The sequence below is a fragment of the Lathyrus oleraceus genome, chromosome 4 (genome assembly GCF_024323335.1).
Source record: "Lathyrus oleraceus cultivar Zhongwan6 chromosome 4, CAAS_Psat_ZW6_1.0, whole genome shotgun sequence".
NCBI lineage: Eukaryota > Viridiplantae > Streptophyta > Magnoliopsida > Fabales > Fabaceae > Lathyrus > Lathyrus oleraceus.
The window spans coordinates 57,426,821-57,433,956 of record NC_066582.1 but is presented as its reverse complement, the minus strand read 5'-3'; positions in this window follow the sequence as shown (position 1 = coordinate 57,433,956).

The window sequence follows — 7,136 nt, the reverse complement described above, 5'->3', positions numbered from 1 at the left end:
TTCAGCTCATATATGATCACGTCTCTGTTAATCACTACTTGCTTGTTCAAGGGATCAAACAATATGTATCTACTAGTCAAATGATATCCTTTCAGAATCATTTGACTAGATTTTTGATCAAGCTTCCTTCTCAACTAACCAAGCACATGTCTATGTGCTATATATCCAAACATCTTCAGAGGACTTAAGCTAGGCTTGACACCAGACTAACATTCTTTTGGTGTGATTCTTTCTAGCTTCTTAGTTGGACATTTGTTCGGGATATATGTTGCAGTCGACACAAGCTCACCATATAGTTCATTAGGTAAATTCTTGCCTCTTAGTATACTTTTCACCATGTTCGTGATGGTTTTATTCTTCCTCTCTACATTTCCATTTTTCTGTAGAGTGTAGGGTGGCACCACCTCGTGCATAATCCCCTCTTTCTTACAAAATGCATCAAAATCTTTTGACACATATTCTCCACCACCATCAGTCCTCAGAGTTTTGAGCTTTCGACCATTTTGTTTTTCCACCATAAATTTAAACTTTGTGAATACCTCAAGCACATCACTTTTATTCTTGATTAGGTATGTCCATAGTTTTCGACTAAAACTATCTATGAATGTGACAAAGTATTTGTTACCTCCAATTGAATCTACCTAGATAGAACCACATACATCTGAATATATGACTTCAAGAGTTTCCTTTGACTTGCTTCTTGCATCTTTGTTGAAGCTATTCTTGTGTTGCTTTTCTTGAGCACATTCTTCACATACTTCATTTGGAATGTCGTTTTCTGGTAATCCTGAAACCATATTTCTTCTTTTCAGATTTCTGATGTCTTTGAAATAGAGATGGACAAGTCTGTAGTGCCATAGTCATTCATCTCTGCTAGGTGCAGTTGCCAGACACTTGTGCTCCATCACATTGAGTTCAATCTTGAAGGTTATGTTCTGATACATAAGTGCCTTCAAGATTAACCTACTACCTGAGCTAAGAATTTTCATCATCTTATATTCGATCAACACTTTGTAATTTTTCTCGATCAGTTGCCCTATGTTGAGCAAAATTCTTTTCATGCCTGGTATGTATAGTAGATTGGAAATTACTGACCTTTTCCCATCTTTCCTCATAATCAGAACATCACCAATACCTTCAGCAATCAGGGTATTATCATTTGTGAATTTCACCTTGTTCTTCATTGAGGGACTCATGTTGACAAACCAATATTTCCGTCAAGTCATGTGTGATGAGCAGCTTGAGTCCAAGTACCATTGGTCCTTGATTCTTTCTTCATCTTTTGTTGTTACCATCAGTAACATATCTTCTTCTTCGTGTTTTGCAAGTCTTGCATCACTTCCTTGATTTTCTTTCTTGCCTCCTCGACACTGACTTGCATAATGTTCATACTTGTGACAGTTGTAACACTGAATATGACTTTTATCATGTTTTCTTCCATCGTCTCTTCCTCTACCTGCAGCACCACCTTTATGATTGCTTTGGTTTGAGGGTTGCCTCTGATGTGATGAACTACCTTCTTGTTGGTTTCCTCTACCAGTCGAATCGTTGTAACTTCCTCCACCTTTGTTACTATCCCATCTTTCTTTGTCTTTCTTTTCTTTTGTTTAATGCGCCTGCAGAGCTACATCACTCTTTCTCTTGCTTGCATATCTTTCAACCATTCTTTGTTCATGAGACTCAATCGTCCCTTGAAGCTCTTCTTTTGTCATGCTTGACAAATCTTTCGATTCTTCTATAGCTACTACTACATGATCGAGTTTTGGAGTCAATGACCTCAAGAACTTTGTAACTACTGATCTTGATGTCAACATTTCTCCATACATCTTGATTTGATTCACCAACCTTGTTACTCTAGTGAAGAAATCGGCGATGCTTTCACTTTCTTACATCTGAAGTAATTCATACATTCTTTTGTGAGTTTGTAACTTCACCTCTTTCACCTTCTCAGCGCCTCCAAATGATTTCTCCAGGATGTCTCATGCTTCATTTGATGAGTCTACATCACCAAATTTCTCAAAGTTGTTTGGATCAACACATTAATGGATTATAAAAAGAGCTTTATAATTTTTCATCTTTAAATATTTGTGTGCAGCCTTTTGTTCATCCTTAGCATTCTCTCCAATTGGTGTTACTCCATTCTTCACAAGATCCAAAAGATCTTGATAACAGAAAACAACTTTCATTTGCTTATACCAATTTTCATTATTCTTACAGTTCAAGATTGGAAGATTCGCTGGAAAATGCCCATTCGAATGAGAAGTCACTGAGATATGCTTCCCATAATCACATCCATAGCTCTAGATACCAGATGTTGGAAATTAACCCCAATCTGGGAGATAATTCGAATCAATCTTGATGAACAAGAATCAATCTTTCTGATTGATCGTTCCTCAATCTTCACTCAAGTGATTCAACCACACCTTGGTTGCAAGATGATTCTGTCGAACAATGATTTGAGAAGAAAAGAAATTCGTGAAAGTGAATTGGGGAATAAAAGAGAAATTAAGATTTTTAGAAAAAGAAAGAAGATGAATCAAATTCTGTAGAGTTTCTCTTTATGTTTATTCTAACTAACTTTCTCTTGTTCTGTACACTTACAATGATAGGTTACCTCCCTATTTATAAATGAGATTACGTGCATTCAAAGTATTCTTTAACTAACTAATTAACAAATGCTAAGTTTTAGCTCTGCTGAGGTTAACTATTTCAACAACAACAACAACGACATACTTCAACAAGTTGTATTTGACTTTTTGTCGAATACAATTAATACAGACTCTACTCGACTCTGTCGAACGCACGCTATTTCGACTCTGTGGAACACACACTTATGTTTAACACAAAGAATTATATATTTAACATGAAGAATGAAAAATGAAAATTTTAAATCAACCAAAAAAAGTGATTGAATCTTGTTCTATCAAATATCAATTCCAACTTTCTCTCTATATATTTTTAACATGTGAGTACATACAAGATTGTTATCAATTTCTTGATCAGATTCATACTTGATATTTATATCCAAAAGAAAAGAAAAGAAGAAGATACAGACTCGTTATTAAGAAAAGAAAAAAGGAACACAAACACTGCTAAATCCACCACCCCGTATAAATGCCAAATTAGATCCTCATCTATATAATTGGTTTTGATACTTTAATAAAAAACAGTTTCTTTTTCTTTTTCAAAATTTGTTATTTGTAACAAAGGAATATGACGAAAATTCTTAAAATGGCTTTATGGAAGAATTGATCCAACATTCCTTATGTTCAATACTTTACTCTTAAAATCAATGCATATTCCCTTATTATATCATTTTAATCAAAGTTATGATAAACCAAAGAATCAATAAGCAAATAAACTATTTTCCTTTCTCTATCGCAAAATTCCAATACCCTTCTTTTAAGCACATTCGGGTTTTGTTTTGTTTTTTAACTCGATTCCAATGGATGGAGAATAAGTTCTTATACCTAATGTTTAAGCTATCGCAAACTTTGTTTAAGAAAGATTGATCATTTGCAAGCAAAACTAGGAAAAAATAATAGTTGAACCAAATTTGTTATAAATAATAAGGTAATTGAATTTAGGTGGTTGATGAGTGATCACCTATCTCTCTTACTAATGCATCTCTAAACATGGAGATATACTTGCAAAAAATACTTAGAAGTCAAAGTTATATAATGCGTAAAAAAAACATGAGTAAATTGAAGATAAATATGAATTTGTTAAAATAACTGGTTCATACATAGATGATGAAATTTATCTAGTTTGAATATGCTTGATATAACTTTTAACTATGCAAACATGTTTGGTTTCTAATTATCTAACTAATAAGTGTATTGGTTTACAAAGGTGATTTGTCGGGTGAGATACCAATTTATCAACTCTATGAGCTTTGCTGGGCTATTGAGTATTTTCTATTGTTAAGGATTCTCTTGATAAATAATCTTTTAGTGTATTTTTGGGTTGTACTACTTAAGAAAAGAAAAGTCTATGGAAAGTAAAGTTGTTGATAAGAAGTCTCTGAAGAAAAAGCTTTTACATTAAAGTGACTCTGAGACAAATGTTGAAGAATATGTCCAAGACATTGTGCACATCGTAAGGAGAAAGGTTGGTGGAAAGATAATTCATGTGAATATTTCTTCTGCTCACATAGATAATGTTTCATTTAATTCTGAAACAAGTGTTCAGAAGTGGAAATATGTTTTTCAAAGAAGGATTGCTTGTGAAAGAGAGATAGGTAAAGAAGCATTTGATTATAACGAGATTATGGAGTTGTTGAAAGCAGTTGGGTTAATAAGAACTATAATTGATGGTGCTCCTTGCTATGAAAAACACGTCAAGGAATTCGTTGTGGTAATTTCTGTTGAGTGTAACGTTGAAGGCATCTAAGAGTATAGAAAGGTGTATGATAGAGGAAAGTGTGTGAAGATTCCTCATTCAATCAATGATGACTATTTGGACAGAAGCAAGTTTGTAGGGTTTGATAAGGTTCTCTCTATTGACAAAATTATGACCAAGAAAAAGGAGGTTGGCAGTGAGGAAGAAGAGGAAACTGCAAGTGAGGATGAAGAAGAACATTATATTGAAGCACTGAAGTATAATGATATTATGGAGCTTTTAGTGATGCTCAGTTGTTGAAGACAATGTAGATTGTTGGATATGGTTATCCTAAGTTGATAAAGGAACTTGTGGTTAAGAATGATGATATTCCTCAGGGGTTGCTGAATTTTAGTTGTGAGTTGTTTGTTGGGAAAAATTTCCTAAATATTAGTCCTCCCAATGTTTTTGTTATTGATGAATATGGTTTTGGTAATATGCTAAGTTTGGAATCTAAAGTGATCTACTATTGCATCACTAATTTTATGTACCAGGTAGGAACTCATGCTACCTTGGAATGTGGAGAATGTTGGTTAAGCATGTTGAATCTCATGACATCCAACCACTTATTGGTGTTTCCTCTTTAATCAGTGATAGTTTGAGTGTTCAAAAGAAATACATATTGTTATTTATGATGATGATATTGGTGTTGCCTCAAGTGTTTTGACTTTGAGTTACATACTGAATGTTGGAAAAGATATGACAGACATTGTGTCCAACATCTGTGCACCTGTTGATAAAACTTATCTGGTTTTTGATGAAGAAATGGTAGAGATTTTTCACCTCAACTTGTCGCTGCTACATAAATACATTGTCATACACATTGTTCCAGACATTATGTTTGACATCTTTCTGTATGAAGAACAAAATTGTTGCTACTGCAATTTTGTGGTATGTGTTCTCGTGTTCTTGTTAACTAGTACATGTGCTCATTCTAGGATGGATTTTTCTGTTATTCCTTTCCTATTTTGAGAAAATTAGGGGAGATGGTGGTATGATGATTTACAAGAAAGACTATTGCTTCTAACTCGTGTTCATAAGAAGTTATGCCTTGCTTTGATCTTAAGCTCGTGTTTATGGTTTTGATTAACTAACATGTTTTAGTTTCGCTGCACTCTGATAATTATGTCTAAAGAATGTCTGGAAGATTGTGCACAACATTTGTTGCTGGAAACTTGAGTGAGTAACATGTCATGAACATATTGTGTGACATATGGGTACATGTTCTGCATAGACTGCATCATGTAATCACTTCAACATTTGGCTAGAAGTTCTACATTGATTCTAGTACGATCAGAAGATAAATTCTGGTAAAAGTTATTGAAATAAGTTTGTTAATCCATAAAGGTTTAAGAAGTTTTAATTGGATATGATTTAATTAAAAGAGTTGGATTTGAATTTGCATTGAAGAAAATATTTATTTGAATATGCCTTGAAGGAAGATTTGTTTCCGATTTAGTTTATTTAAGATTGAGTTGAAGTTGGATATGCAAAGATATTGATTAAAGATTTATTTCATGAAGAGACATGTTTCAGTTTCTGCAAGAGATTTATTCTAAATCAGAAGTTGGAATTATGATTTATATCAAGTAAAGATTTTATTTGATTTGTTCAAGATTCAAAATTCAGTTACGTGGACCGATGCCAAGTCAAATGTTCCACGATCTGTGAGACATAATCTTCCTAATAAAGATTTGATTGATTAGGGAAGTTTTCGGAGGATGTGACATGAATAAAATACAGTAAGAATAATCAAGAGATTCATATTTAATCAAGGATATTAACCAAGTTTGGCAATCATAATTATTGAAGATTGATCTCATGTGCTTTTTAGAAGTCCAGCTGCATTAATGATCTAAATTTTTATGTGCGTTTGGAGTTGTTTGTGTTGTTTCTGAAGACAACTATTTTAAAGAATGATGTTACGACCCTTGTAAATGGGCATGTATTATACATATTATTGCTCTAATGACAAAGACTTTTGCTGATCAAAATTAGTGTTCAAGTTCAGAAATTGATTGTGGTTGTATTGTTACCCCTTCTGGGCATGTCTGTGGTATTTACTTCCATACCTTTGCTAAATTGTGGCAAAGAGGGGGAAAATATGTTGTGTGAATACATCATGTATGATATATGTGTAATATGTTTTTTAAAATGTATGCTCTCATCGGATGAGCTTATGTATGCTCACATGCTGGAGCATCTGACCTGGCATTTGGCCTTCATCTATGAGCATGTTTATGAGTTGATGTCTTTATGTGTGAACTTTGATGTTTGTGAGCTTATCTCTCAGCTGATGTTTGATAAGTAGTGGTAGTTCTGAGTATCCGGACTTACCTGACTGACTACTGTCTACTGACTTTGAATGTTTGCATGCATGGTTGTTTGGTGTGCATGTTGTATGGTAGCATTCTATTTTATCTATTTTTGGTGTTGCTATTGATTGCTCTGATTGTCCTGCTTTTGGTTTGCTTATGTTGCTCAGTTTGTATTGCACATCTTGTAAGTTTTAAAAGAGTTGTTTTTGCAAAAAAAAACCAAATATGGAGATTGTTGTTCCTTTTAGATTTAATGTATTATGCAAAATAACATGGAGCGTACAAGATGTGTTGCTGAAGAAAGAAAACATGTGGGACCAGATGTTCCAGCATGTGTGCAACATCTGGACCTTGTCAGCAGACCTTGATGGATGTTATTTTGAGCGTAGTTTCTAGTTGGGTTTCAATTAGATTTGTTGTTATCTTTTAGCAATATAT